Source organism: Rattus norvegicus, chromosome 15, assembly GCF_021556685.1.
Source record: "Rattus norvegicus strain SHRSP/BbbUtx chromosome 15, alternate assembly SHRSP_T2T, whole genome shotgun sequence".
NCBI lineage: Eukaryota > Metazoa > Chordata > Mammalia > Rodentia > Muridae > Rattus > Rattus norvegicus.
Window position 1 is genome coordinate 57,391,702 of NC_141548.1, and position 14,475 is coordinate 57,406,176.

Below are 14,475 nucleotides of genomic sequence, written 5' to 3' on the forward strand. Positions count from 1 at the left end.
GAGATTCCATGTCCACTGTGGATTTAGAAGATTGGAGAGTTGTTGCTGGAGGAGAGGAGGGCGCGCCAGTGAAGTGGGTCTTTTGAATGGTGTCCTGCCCCTCACTTGGTGCTGAGCCTGAGGCGCTGCAGCAGGGATAGACAAACCGCAAGCACCATTCGCCCTCTGAGCCACCTCGCCAGCCCAGAAGTTACATCTGAAACGTGAGCACGGGAATTCACCGGTTCCTGCGTGGCATCCTTTGTGTAGCTGCTGCAGTGTGTGTCCTCCATTCTCCTTATAAACACAATTTCCTGCCTGCCTTACATGTCTGTACCTGTGGCCCTTCCACTCCGTCATGGAACCCTACTCCCACGTGGGAAGGTAACGCTGTTGCCAAGGAAGCAACAAAATCAAGATGTTCTGAAAAGTGATTCATTCATATTTTAGGAGAGATACTGCTAGAATGGCTACGTAAGAATGTGGTCAGGAACAGCTAGCAACCTTTTACCCGTCGCCTGAAGGAAAGCTGCAGAAACTCAAGGCGAGTGAGACAGAGTGGGGGCGGGGGGGGGGGAGCCGGGACACTGAGACGGTGAGTGCCAAGGACCCTAACCACTGGGTTGTAGCCTGTGGGTCCACACGAGATCCCGGGGCCACAAGTACCTCAGATACAAAAGGCGACACAAGCTGTTTCGTTCTGGCAGTTAGAGGCGGCTTTTCACTTTCATTCTAGAGACCCCACGAAACTTGTCACTTGCCCCACCCTGTAGGAAGCATGTAATGTTGTCCTTCTAGTGACGTCACAGTGGACCACATCTGCCCCACGACCGTGATTCCCCTTTAAGTATCTGGTTAGTCATCTCTTGTTTTCTTTATTTTTTCCTGGTAAAATGCCTATTGTCCTAGGTCTTCTGGGAATCACTACTAAATATAAAATCAGTTGAACATCAGGCAACTATAAGGAAAAATATTCAAAGAGGAAACCAACAGGAAATTCCAACATGGGTGGAAACATTTAAAAGTGGAAGGAGAGGAGTGATTCCACAAAGTGAGTTGACCTCTGACCTCCACGTGCACTCCCCAGCATGCACGTCCCATCTCCCAAATCATTAAAAAAGAAACAGAAAGAAGGGGGGGGGGCAGGGGCAGTTTCCATTTCCATTTGTAATAGCTACCTTGAAATATTATTTACATGTTTTCAAACCTTTTAATAGCTTCCAGATACATTTAGAAATAACAAAAGGGGTAAAAAAAAATATGACAGGTTCGAATGTATCCTTGCTCCCTTGGAACATATCCCTGAAATTGTGGCAAATCTATGCGGAGGGGTCGCCTGGGCTGGGCACAGCCTTTGCCAGGCCATTCCCCTCCCATTCACACATCTGTTGGATGAACAGAGTCATAGACAGGCCACTGAGCCAGCTCATGGTCAGCTGGCAGGGGCTGTGAGAGGAGGGACTCTGCATATCTGTTGCAAGGGCTGAATTAGGTTGAGGAGCAAGGGATCGTCCCAGTGGGACGCATCAGCAATGGCGGGTTGCAGGTGGAGGAATCTATGTTTTCATGAGCTACAGTGAGGGTGGGGCTCATAAACTTAGCATTCTAAGCATCCGGAAGCCTTGGAAACAAAGCCCTGAGAGTCCCAGGGTGCTGCATGAAGTTAGAGATCCAGGAATTTGTGTTTGTTTTTCTCTCAGCCTTGTGGTCCTCACTTTCCCCATGGAGCAGTGGGGACTGGCTCTAAACTTTAATGCAAAGACTGAGCGACCATCTGTTATTTAAAAATGTTTGGAATCTGAAGCATTTGCATTTTGGACTTCTATTGATTTTGGAACATGTAGATATGTACACAGTATATCCACAATGATATCTTGGGGGTAGGATCCAAGTGTAAATGTGAAATTCTTTATACCTCATATTGACCACGTATACATGCAGCCTGAAGATGGGTTTGCGTAGCGTTCGTTTTTCTTCGATTGAAAAGAGATTTTTTTTTCCTCTGTAGAACATAGCCTGATCATGATCTCCTCTGCTTCTAAACTCCTCCCAGCTTCTCGCCCCTCCCCTTCCATCTGGGTCCGCCCACTTTCTGTCTCTCATTAGGAGACAAACAGGCTTCTGCGGGACAAAAGTAAAATAAAGTATAAGGAGATAAAACAGATACCAGCACCGCAGAATAGGACAAAACAACCAAAGAGAAGGAAAGGAGCCCAAGAAACCTCACGAGAGACAGACAACCACGGAGACCCACTCGTGTGCACACTCAGGAAGCTCATAAACACACAAACCTGGAATCCATAATATATACTCAAAGGACCTGTAGGGTTTTCTAAAAATTAAGAAGAGCAAAAAAGCCTTTACATGACATTATGAGACAAGGGACCTTCAAAGATGCTGTTGAGTTTGTTTTCTGTTGGCCGCTTACTCTTAAGAGTAGTTTGTTTCCCCAGTGAGACTCCCTTTGGGAAAACTGAATTTTCATTTGCAAGTGGTTATTAGTTGGAGCTAGTTCCTGGGTTAGGGATGGGTGCAAGGGTCCGCTTTTCCTTTCAGCTCTATCTGTAAAGATCTGCGCATGCCCCGCACCTGCTGCCTCCGTTTCAGTGAGTTCACCTGTGCGTCAGTCCTACACATTGCTTTAGCATTCATTTATTCATGAAATAAAGTTTCATGCTGTGGAATTTCCCATTCATAATGTGGTATCAATGCTCAAAAAAGTGTTTTGGATTTTGGAGCATTTTGAATGATGTTGTGGTCAGAGATGCTCAATCCGCATTTGATGAGAAGCAGACTTTGTCTTCAACAGAGACACCTTCCAATATAAAAACAAGACCCACCTCTCAAGGAACTGAGTCCCAGATACAGTCCCAAACACCCCGGCAATCCACATGAGCCTTGAAGTCCCCCTTGACCCCACTCTGGTTGTGGGCCAGCAACCCTGAGTGGGTTTGGTAGCCATTGCTCTTTCTGCCCTGTCATTGGCTTCTCACCTTTCTTTCATCCTCTTTCTTTCTTTCTTTCTTTCTTTCTTTCTTTCTTTCTTCCTCTTTCTTTCTTTCTTTCTTTCTCTCTTCCTTCCTTCCTTCCTTCCTTCTTCCTTCCTTTCTCTGTTTTATGTTTCTATCTCCTCTTGTTTGACATTTTTATAATAGAGCACCCATATTTCTTTAGAAGGCAAGTGCTTAATTCAGCAGATAATGGATATATGAGGAGGGGCGAAGGGAGGGGAATAGAGAGGTTGACTCCATGTTTCTTGCTTAAGAAAAGAAGCCACTCCCAGGTCAGAGTATCTGAAATGTTTGGTGGTTGAATCAGTTGACTTTAGTACTAAAAGGGAAACCTAAAACAAACCCCAATAAGTGATTGCTGTGTGCTCCTTGCATGTGTTTGAGGATTAATAGTGCCAGTAGTTCATCCTGTGTGGTCACAGCACCCTGCATTCATTTAGTTGGAGAAGAATCTCCTCTTGACTTTGTATAGTTGACCCTCAGTATTCCAGGCACATGTATAAATCCGAGATGATAAAGTCCTTTATAGAAAAGGATTTTGTATTTGTACACACTCAAGACAATGCTGGCTTGTGGGGTTTGGAAGGAAAGAGAAAGCCTTATTATTTATAATGTGCCTTGGCACTGGTTTGACCGAGTGGAAGAGCCATTCAGGTGATGGGGGTGTTTCTGAGAGAGAAGTGGCCTGGACAGAATGTGGTGTGGAGTGTTCTGGCTGCTCTGGGTGTGTATGGGAGCTCTGGGCACTGGGTTTAGGAAGCATTCAGTAGAAAGGTTGCCTAGGACCGTGGTGGTCTGATGTAGGTGGCTTTGACCTGCTGGTTTGAATAGGTTGTGTTCAATCTCTTTGGCTTCAGGGAGCTGGGAGAACTGTAACCGGGGACAGGATGTACACATGGTGTTAAGGCTGTTTACCTGCCTGTCCTGTGCTTAATGTCCTGGGGAGAGAGAACTGGAGACAGGAAAACATGTTTTGGAGATGACCAACAATTCTGGAGACACACTGGAGGGTGGATGGGGTGCTTCTCTTTTGTTAGGGATCTCAAAACAGAAAACGTACAATTTCATGAGCTCCCTTCTACAACTGAATGTTGACTCAATCCAAACTTGTTTCCTAGAAATGACCACATTGTGAATTAGCTTCCTTCCCATTCAATTATATGAAAAAGATTATTTAACTCTGTTGTACCTATAATATAACGTGGGCATTTCCCCGGAGTATGGGCTTCAATCACCATAAATATCTTGCAAGGGAACCTGGCCAGTCAGCTTCTCACAGGTCACCACAGAGCTTGCGAGTTACAGGCACAGGAAATCAACATTTTGAGAAGTGAAAACTAATTGCCAGAGGGATCTAAGATGTTCGTGGTTTAGAGAATTATAGGCAGCAAGGGCTTTTAGGAGCCATCCCATCTGATCTCCCAATACCTCATGGAGCAATTGGACTCAAGTTCAAAGCCAAAAACAGACAGCTGAGGAGCAGGGACCTCAATCTGAGCATCTGGGTTTTCAGCAGCTCCACCTTGCCACAGTGAACCGGAGCACTAGGAACATCAAACACGATGAGTAATCAAGAAAGGTAATGTTCAATGACGAGGAGCCAGGAGCTGGTGAGCTAACAGTCGAGCTTATATTTAGACTGAAGTCTGTTCCCTCTGTCATTAGCTGATCCTAAAAGGTGTGGAGACAGCTGCCCATCACTGGGACACAACCTAGGTACACTTAATCCTTGTGAAGGAGGGGCTGCGGAGAAAAACCAGCTTCGCCAATCCCACAGTATGGTTTCCAGCGCCATAACCCCTTCGTCTGTAAGCTTTCAAGGGACAGGAAAGAATTAGAAGATTTTAGAGAGAAAGATCAATACGAGAAAAACTTGGAAGAACTCGAAAAGGTCAAGCTGAGGGCTGGGCACAAGTGGTAACGCTTGGATCGTTATAAAGGCTGGTTATTGACGTCACACAGGGGAGGAGTGAGGCTGAGAAGCTTCCCTGTGCGCAAGCGCATTGAGCAAATAAGCGGTGATGGGAAATACCCAGCCCTGCATGGGGACGGGGTCGGGGATGGGCGCTCCTGGGGCTCAGCAGGAAGTTTCAGTGAACTGTGGTTTTCATTGTCATGTCCTGCCCTGTTATGTCAGACCTGCGGAAAAGCTCCTGTTTCAGGAACTATTTCCTGTTTTGGGACCTTTCATAGGAAAATAAGAAAATGCAGCCTCTCCTTCTGTGGTAGGACTGCGGAGCGGCTTAGCTTTGTTAAGGAGACCTTGTACCTTGCAGTGAAGTCGAGTGTATCTTGTCATAATTTCATTCTTTTATTATGTTAGTGTTTGTGTACGGGTTTGTGGGTGGGGTCTGGTGCCCATGGAAGTCAAAAGGAGCCATCCGCTTCTCTAGAGCTGGGGTTGCAGGCAGTTGTGTGCTGCCTGACCCCGGGTGCTGGGAACTGAGCTCAGGACCTCTGCAGTAGCAGTGCGCACTCTAACTCCAGCGGTCCAGCATGGTCCAGTACATGCTCCTTGATAAAGGGAACCAATTATTACCATGAATTAGGACTACGTATTAGTCCTATAAAAGTAATCCGTGGTCCCTGGGTGAAAGCTTCACAAGTTGGCACCTTCCCAGCCTGCTGTGCTCCATCCCGGACGGAAAGCAAGAATGAAAGCAGGCAGTCTTGGCTGTGGTTGGACGGTGGACCTCACATAGCTGCTAACCTTCCTGAACTCTGTGACTTCAGGCTGAGTTGGAAAGCAGGTCCAACCTGTCACGCTGGGAGGAGAGTGTGCTCTCTTGTTCTTAGAGTGTCTGGAGATTGCTTTGGGGTTAATGTTTGACTTCTGTTCTTTACTGTTTTAGGCCTCAATTTCCCCACATACGTAAGGGAGGGAGAGAGAGAGAGAGAGAGAGAGAGAGAGAGAGAGAGAGAGAGAGAGAGAGAGAGAGAGAGAAAAGACACTTTCTCATAAACACAAGTAGTGTAGACTCTTTCTTTTGGAGAGGAAGACAAAATGGTGAAAAATTCAAGGTCCATAGCATGTGACCCAATAAACACAATGCAAGCCACTAGCACAGGTCACACAGATGTTATTTTATCTAATAGCCACATAAAACCTAGGTATTAATTTTAATACCATGTTTCATCTTATCTAATACAACTCAGGCATTTTAACAATAGATTTTTAAGTAAAATATTTTATATTGTGTGTGCGTGAGTGTGTGAATGTGTGTGTGTGAGTGTGCTACTGTGTGTGTGGGGCTAGAGGACAACTTTTGAATATTGGCTTCTTCTACTGTGAATAATATTCTTCTACTGTGACTTTGGAATTAAACTCAAGCTACCAGGCTTTCCAGGCAAATACCTTTACCTGCTGACTTGTCCCACTAGCCCACAATTGGTATTTTAAAAATCAGTGCTAGACTAGAGAGGTGGCTTGTCCCTCTCCCAGAAGATCCTAGTTTAGTTCCCAGAACCCACACTGGGAGGGTCACAAATTTCTGTAACTTCAATTTCAGGGGCTCTGATGCCTCTGGGCCCCCTCTGGCCTCTATGTGTACTTGCACTCATTTGAGATACACACATGCACACACACACACACACACACACACACACACACACACATACACACACAAATAAATAAAAATAAATACAATTTCAAAATTGTTAGTGTGGTATGTTATATTCTTTTCTCTATACAAATCATCAAAATCTGTATTTTACAACACCGCACATCTTAAGAGATGAAGCAAACTTAAGGTAGCTCTGTGTGGCCAATATCTTCTCTGCTGGGAAGGATAGCTCTAAAGAAAGTTTGACTTAACCTGGAAAGTCATTGCTTTTAAGACTACTCAAACAGTCTGTGAATCAGTTTCCACATCTGTAAAATGGAATGAAAACAGTAGTAACCATAGGGGCAGAGATGTGTGCGAGCATATTTTAAGACCCTAGTGTGAAGCCGAGTGTGGTGGCACACACCTTTAATCCCAGCACTTAGGAGGGGGCAGAGGCAGGCAGATCTTTGAGTTCATGGCCAGCCTGGTCTATAGAGCCAGTTTTAACACAGTCAGGGCTACACAGAGAAACCCCGCTACAAACAAGTAAACAAATAATTAAAACCCCACTGTAAGCTTATTAGTCTATACGGTCCATATTTACAGTTTTGGCAAAAGTGTATAAGATCAAAGTGTTAACTTTCCTCAAAACGTGGAAATTCTACACTAAGTAAAATAGAGTTCAGCTTAGGGCTTAGATCCCTTTTGTCTTCTTATGGAAGTCATTTGGTAGCCCAAACCAGGAGAGCATACTCGAAATATGCCTATTTCTATGGCATCCTTGTTCTATGATTTCAAATGTTGAGTGGCTTCTCCTGGGCTCCCTGGGCAGGGGACAGGAGGAACCCTTCTCCGTGGGCACCCACCCATCCTCCTCCTTCCTTATTGAAGCTAGACAGCTGAGACAGTAAGGCAGCTATCGGGACACTATGGGATTAAATCACTGGTAAAAGTGCACACATTTAGATACTGGGGAGCAGAATTCTGATTCCGGAGCTTTAAAAGAAATACTAAAACCTTGTTTAAACTGGAATTTCTTGCATTTGTTTTCTAAGGCCAAGTCCAAGGCTGCCAATGGAACCAGCTGCAAGAGAAAAAGAATACCAGGAGAGGCAAGCACGTGGTAAGCCTTTGCAGCGAGGATTCATGGGCTTGGCTCCAGGGGCCAGCATTGGGAGGGGCAGCGGGGTGGGAGCAGAGCTTGAGAGAGGGCTTTGGGTGTCTACACCCTACCCCCCCACCCTCCCCACCCCCCGTGTTCAGAGGCCTGGAGATTGTCTCTGGATCAGAGAACCACAAGGCAGGTAGCAGTTTAGAATTTGTCATTTCGAGGCAATGTCTTATCAATGGGCAACGAATCCTGGGTGCAGCTTTTAGGGGTGAAATGTGGAATGGGTGGGATCTAAACACTACAAACCTGCTTGTTTGGGCTATTTTCAAAGTCACTAGTGGAGATCCGAATTTAGCGGTGGTACTTTTGAGCTACAGAATCTCAGGCCCCAGCAAAGAAAGAGCCCACAAAGAGATGAACACATAGATGGCATCTTTGACCCATTAACCAAGGATTTTCTTGCCTTATCTTAAGTGAGGTGTGGGACCATGTGATCTTCCAGATCCCAGAACCAATTTTTGGAGCATTCTCATGGTGGCAGGCAAGTGTACCATTGTCTAGCCTCATTTGTGTGTGAGGACCCTGAAGTCCACTGTTGGTAAGCATTCCCCAGGTTCCCCACAGGGTGATGGCTACGGCCTCCAGTATGGACCCCAATGGGCAAAGAAGGGGAGTCATGTTTACTCAATGCTGTTCCAAAAATGAAGTTAAAATTTCTCCACTGCACATAGGCAGAGCCCAGGTTAGTGGCATTAAGTGTAAGAATTTCAGAATGCTGTTGTAGTCCTGGAGAGGTAGCTCAGTTGATAGAGTGTCTGGCTACTACGCAGGTCCTACCTTCCATCCCTAAAACCACCTAAAATACAGCGTGGTGGCAGGCAGAGCTAACTCCGGCTCTGGGAAGGTGCAGGCAGGAGGACCAGAAAGTTACTTTCTTCTTCTTTTTTTTTTTTTTAATTTTGTTTTAAAAGGATTGGCTTAGTTTTTAGTTACATGTTTGCATGTGCGCCTGCCTGGGTTATGTGCACCTCACCTGTGTAGACACCTTCAGAGGCCTGAGGGCATCAGATTCCCCCAAAATTGGAGTTGCAGGTCATCATGTGATGCCTCATGTCGGTGCTGGGAACCAAACTGGGTCTTCTACAGGAGCAACAAATGCTCTCAACTGATGTGCCACCTCTCCAGCTCCCACTTCGTATTATTTTACCGTACTCTGATTTAACCTTGGCTTGCACCTGCAGCAAGAGCTACACCCCCAGCGTCGTTGCTTTTTTTTTTTTTTTTTTTTGCGTCGTTGCTTTTTATGTTAACATAGAGTCTCACCAAGTTGTTCACCCTTTAATTTGCTCAGTGGTCCAGGGTGGCTTTGAACTTGAGATTCTTTGTCTCATCCTGCAAAGTAGCTGCAATTACAGGCTTGGGGACAGCCTGATGCTAGGAGTGATTTGCGCTGCCAAAACGAGAGGTCACCACGGGAAGATGAGTGAGGTTGAGCTAGCACACTACACTCACACCCACAGGCTGATTCCGAACTCCTTCCAGATACTGACCACGCTTAGGAAAACATGCTCAGAACTCATCCCGAAGGTCTTTTCTCTGTGGCTGTAGAAACTGTGCTGCCTTGCTCACCACTGATTTCCTCCAGGGCTTAAAGGATACTCTACTCTGGATTTGCATAAATTTGCATGACTGATGAGGTATCTCTGAAGAACCCACACACTCAGAGACCCAAGGCATAGGGACAAGCATCTCTTCAACATCACGCCACACTGATTTTTCAGGTCTGGGCGTCGAGTCTTATTTCCGATGAAGGTCTCAGTCCTGGTTGTCTACGAAGCTCATTTTCAATAGCGAGTATCAGTGGAGTCCCAGCGCCCACCTTGGAGAGCGTACTTAAGAAACACTCTCCGGTTTGCTTGCCATTGTCCCTGTTGGTATTCAGTCTAAGCTCCACCCCCACAGCTACCTGGCAACAGGCAAGTATGCTCCGCCCCACAGTTGCCTGGCAACAGCCAGGTATGCCTGACTATAAAGGGGGCTGCTTGCCCCCTCCTCTCCCCTCCCCTCCTGTCTCCTCTCCTCCCCCCTTCCCTCTCTCCTCTCCTCTCCCCTCCCCTCCCCTCCTCTCCCCTCCCCTCCCCTCCCCTCCGCTCCTCTCCTCTCCTCTCCCCTCCCCTCCCCTCCCCTCCGCTCCTCTCCGCTCCTCTCCCCTCCCCTCCTCTCCTCTCCGCTCCTCTTCCCTCCCTTCCCTTCCCCTCGCCTATCCCCTCCCCTCCTCTCCCCTCTCCCCTCTCTTCTCTTCCCCTTTGTCCCCTCTCCCCCCATTCCCTCCCCCCAATCCCTCCACGTGCCCATGGCCAGCCTCCTTTTCTTCTCTTCTTCTCTCATTAAACCTCTCCACATGGAACCATGTTGGTTGGGTGTGTTCTGTCTGGATGCGAGCTGAGATTTAAACTCCAACTGTAAAGTCTGATCTCTTCTTATGGTCATTATCTAGAGAATATTCCCCTCTGAAAGGAGGGAGGTTTACCTAAAAAAAAAAAAAAAGAGTTTAAAAGTCTTAGTCTTAAAAACTTGTCTGAATTGTAAAATAAACCGTTCTGGAGGTTCCTTGAACTCCTTGGCCCTGAGAGCGTCTATATTTGCCTGTTCTGGAACTCGTTGTTCTTTGCCTGTGACTCCATGTCCATTTGTCCCTGGCTCCAGCATTTCAGAGGACTCGGTGGCCTTGTTTTCCAGACTGGAGTTTAATTGGGGAGTTAATTGTCTGAGTGAGGACACGTAAGCCTGGTTGAATTTGGGGGCGAAGCCTGTGGTCTCCGTTCCGGTTCAACGGATAAGAAAGCTTTTGTGAGTCTTTGTTGATTTTAACATAAGCAGATGCTGTGTATGACAGAGGGAGCAAGCCAGGGAGAGCGGCCTGTAACCAGATCATGTTGAGCTGAGATAAATACACAAGATCTTTTATCTCTTTGTAATAACTTGGCCTAGGAGGACCTGGGCCCGAGCTGTGAGCTGCTCATTTGAGCTGCAAGCAGGCCTTTGAGCTACCAAGCAAAACAGGAAGGGCTGAGGGTCCATTCTCTCGCCCTTGGCCCCCAAACACTGTTTCTGATTAGCATGTGCTTCTTAGATTGAATTCATAAGCACTTGAATAATTTATTCTTCTCATTCCTGAAATTCTTTAGTGCGATATTTTCAAAAGTTTCTTTCTTTTCAATACACATAACCCAGACTACTGGACGGCTTTCCCTAATTCATTGTTTCCAAGGCAACCAAAGGAAGGATTTATTCAAGTCCAGCTACAATAACCTTAATGGAAACGTGTGACATCACTAAACATTGGGTTTCCATCTCTGGACTTCTGAAAACTGTCTCCCAACGTCACCTTTCTAAGGCATAAACAGGTCACAGACATTTTGCTGTGCACTGGCTGCCCACACACCACATCCTAGTGAGTGTCTAGGCTAGTGTCTCAACTTTAGCACCACCAGCTTTGGGTCCAAACATCCTCTGATGTAGGGCTACCCTAGGCATTATGGGATATGGAACAGCAGCCCTGACTTCCTCCACAAAGCCAGCAACACGTTTCCACTCGTGCTACAGCTACCAAAACATGTCTAGACATGGCTAAGTATCCCTTGGTGGTAGAAGTTGAGGATCAGGACAGGTTGAGGGCTACTGGGTGGGGGGTTCTGCTGACATTTAGCTGACATTGCCTCTTTAAGCTGAGGAGTTTCTATACTGGCAACCGAGGACACTCAGCTCCCAGCTCACAGTGACCACCACCTCCTGTCAAGCCCCTTCTCATATGGAATGTCTGTTGTTCTCCATAGCCATCTCCAAATGGGCACATAACTAGGAGCCACAGTCATTAACATGTTGTACTTGATCTTACAAAAGCTTTTCTAGGACTCTGGATTACTGGTCCCAATTTGTCTGCCTTGGCACCTGGTCCAGTTACATCTAGTTCTTACCACTTCCTTCTGCTATACATCCTTCTGCAGTGGTCTTTTTCCAGATGCGTCTGGTCTCTACTGGCGCAGAGAACCTTAAGCCTTGCCTTAGACACACACCGGCTGTCACCTTGTAGGGGCCCTGGGAGTCCACCTGGAGTGCAAACGTAAGTGTTTAAACATTGTAAAGCAAGCATGTACACTGTAAGGCACACTCTGTCCTGGCCTCCCATCTTGACATTGGGTGAGACCTCCTGAAGCCTACCTATGGGGCACAGAGTTGATAGTCAGAAGTGCGCACATTGGCCAGGTGTAGTGACACAGACCACACCTTTTCACTACTTGTGGGACATTCCATTACAAAGAGTTATCAAGGACCTGTCTGAGGGTTTGGGCTTGTGCCAGGTGAATGCAGGGTCAAAGAGGCCTCACTGTCCTCTGGGTTCGGTAGACACTAGCAGAAGGCAGCAGCAAGTCTATGGCTGGACATCTTAACAAAGCAGGGTTCCCACCACAGTTGGGAAAGAGGGGGTGGTCACTTGAGTCAGCTGGGAAAGGGGGATGTGGTCCGTGCTGTGGTGTGATTAATGTCCTTGTTTAGGTCTGTGATCGCTCATGATTACAGAGTGGTCTTGTTTTCCTCTCTTTCTGTCCTACACACAGAGGGGCCTTGTCTGTCTGCTGCCGTGTTCTGTGAGAGCATTTATATTTAACTGGAGTCCACTGCAGCCCACCTGGTGTGGGGCAGCTCCTCAGACCTCAGGCCTGCTATGCTACACTGCTTCCCGCTCTCCTCCTCCTGAATGGCAAGGAGGGCTGGGTTTGAAGAACACAGGCCTCAGAGGCAGAGGTGGGGTGAGCTCACACTCACTGTGCTCCTACTGATGACTCCTAGCTCCCTGGTGTTCCTTTGTCCTGTGAAAAAGGCCAAACGTGCAGAAGTGTGTACCACACCACATACCGAGCTAGCTCTGGCCCTTGACTGATGCTGGCAGTGAGATGCAGTCTTAAGGAGGGTGCATTACACATCTTGCAAGCAGATTCAGCTGTTTGAGCAGAGTATCCCAGGGGCCCAGGTCCCCCAACCTCTGTCCCTTTGTTTCTTACTTCATGAGGAACAGCACTGTCCGGAAGTGACCACAGGGGAGCATGCTAAAAGGGTGGGCCTAGCACCCTCTGGGCCTAGTCCAACAGGGTCTGTTACTGCTAAAGTCTGCTGAGGCCCACTCCTGATACTGACTGCCCATGCCTGGTCTCTTGGTCTCCTGTCCGTGCAGCTGCTTGTCACTACTCCCAACAGTCACTGAGCACATGGGCAAGACGGGGTTAAGCTTAAATGTCGAGAAAGTGGGAATCTGTTCAACAACATTTCTAACCCCTCAAGTGTGTGTGTGTGTGTGTGTGTGTGTGTGTGTGTGTGTGTGTGTGTGTGAAGAATCTTCCTTTCTGAGTATGATGCCATATGTCTACTATCCCAGCACTTGGGAGACCCAGATGGGAGGATTAAGAGTTTGAGGCTAGCCTGGGTTATATATCAAGCCCTCGTCTTAAGAAGATGCAAAGGATGAGGATGGGGGTGGCAGTAGGGTGTTATGGGGATAGGGCGGATGGGGTGAGGGTAGGGTGGGGGTTGGGTTGGGGTAGGGTAGGGTAGAGGTAGGGTGGGGTAGGGTGGGGGTTGGGTTGGGGTAGGGTAGAGTAGAGGTAGGGTGGGGTAGGGTGGGGTTGGGTTGGGGTAGGGTAGGGTAGAGGTAGGGTGGGGTAGGGTGGGGGTTGGGTTGGGGTAGGGTAGGGTAGAGGTAGGGTGGGGTAGGGTGGGGGTTGGGTTGGGGTAGGGTAGGGTAGAGGTAGGGTGGGGTAGGGTGGGGGTTGGGTTGGGGTAGGGTAGGGTAGAGGTAGGATGGGGTAGTGTGGGGGTTGGGTTGGGGTAGGGTAGGGTAGAGGTAGGGTGGGGTAGGGTGGGGGTTGGGTTGGGGTAGGGTAGGGTAGAGGTAGGGTGGGGTAGGGTGGGGGTTGGGTTGGGGTAGGGTAGGGTAGAGGTAGGATGGGGTAGTGTGGGGGTTGGGTTGGGGTAGGGTAGGGTAGAGGTAGGGTGGGGTAGGGTGGGGGTTGGGTTGGGGTAGGGTAGGGTAGAGGTAGGGTGGGGTAGGGTGGGGTTGGGTTGGGGTAGGGTAGAGGTAGGGTGGGGTAGGGTGGGGTTGGGTTGGGGTAGGGTAGGGTAGAGGTAGGGTGGGGTAGGGTGGGGTTGGGTTGGGGTAGGGTAGGGTAGAGGTAGGGTGGGGTAGGGTAGGGTAGAGGTAGGGTGGGGTAGGGTGGGGTTGGGTTGGGGTAGGGTAGGGTAGAGGTAGGATGGGGTAGGGTGGGGGTTGGGTTGGGGTAGGGTAGGGTAGAGGTAGGGTGGTGCTGTGGTTTGCCCTGGAGTTATCTGTATTTTGATGCTAATTCCACTGCCTCTAGGACAGCTGCCTAGTCACAATCTCGGGAATCAGGTGATTTGATCAGAACCTTCTCCCCATTGAGTTTGTAAAGTATAGGTGAGGGGCAGGTACAGGATAGAAGGAGGCCTGTCATTGGAGGAGAAGGAAGGATGGGCGGGAGAGAAGTTTGAAGGAAGAGGAGGAGACGGGGAGAGAGGGGCAGAGGAGCCGTGGCAGGACAAGATGGCAGGCGACGTTAAGATTCTGCTCTGTAAAAAAAAAAAAAAAAAAAAAAAAAAAAAGATTCTGCTCTGTGTATTTGCAGGTTGTTATTAATGTTCTCAAGGGATGGATGGTACCAGGCTTTGTATGTTTAAGTGGGCAATTATATCTTATCAATTGGGTCAAAGGTTATTGTGTTGTGTGTTCTTTTATGTGGGGGGTTGAGTGTCGGAA

At 48.0% G+C, this 14,475-nt stretch overlaps 2 long non-coding RNA genes across 6 annotated transcripts in view; one reads left to right on the forward strand and one right to left on the reverse strand.

Annotated features, from left to right (window-relative positions):
• LOC108352943 (uncharacterized) overlaps positions 1–14,475 on the forward strand; it is a 25,226-nt gene continuing 10,751 nt past the window's right edge. The window contains exons 1-5 of one of the 5 annotated variants that reach the window (XR_015638968.1): positions 1–203; positions 430–523; positions 889–1,030; positions 7,591–7,658; positions 8,121–8,244. This is a non-coding gene — a long non-coding RNA (uncharacterized LOC108352943). Of the gene's footprint in view, positions 204–429; positions 524–888; positions 1,031–5,003; positions 5,216–7,590; positions 7,659–8,120; positions 8,245–14,475 lie in introns of those variants that run through there. The other 4 variants (XR_015638966.1, XR_015638969.1, XR_015638965.1 and 1 more) reach the window with 4 other exon arrangements.
• On the reverse strand, positions 6,653–9,596 carry LOC134481991 (uncharacterized). The gene is made up of 2 exons (XR_015638971.1): positions 8,680–9,596; positions 6,653–6,861 (listed from the first exon to the last, which is right to left on the reverse strand). It is a non-coding gene; the product is annotated as an uncharacterized LOC134481991 (long non-coding RNA).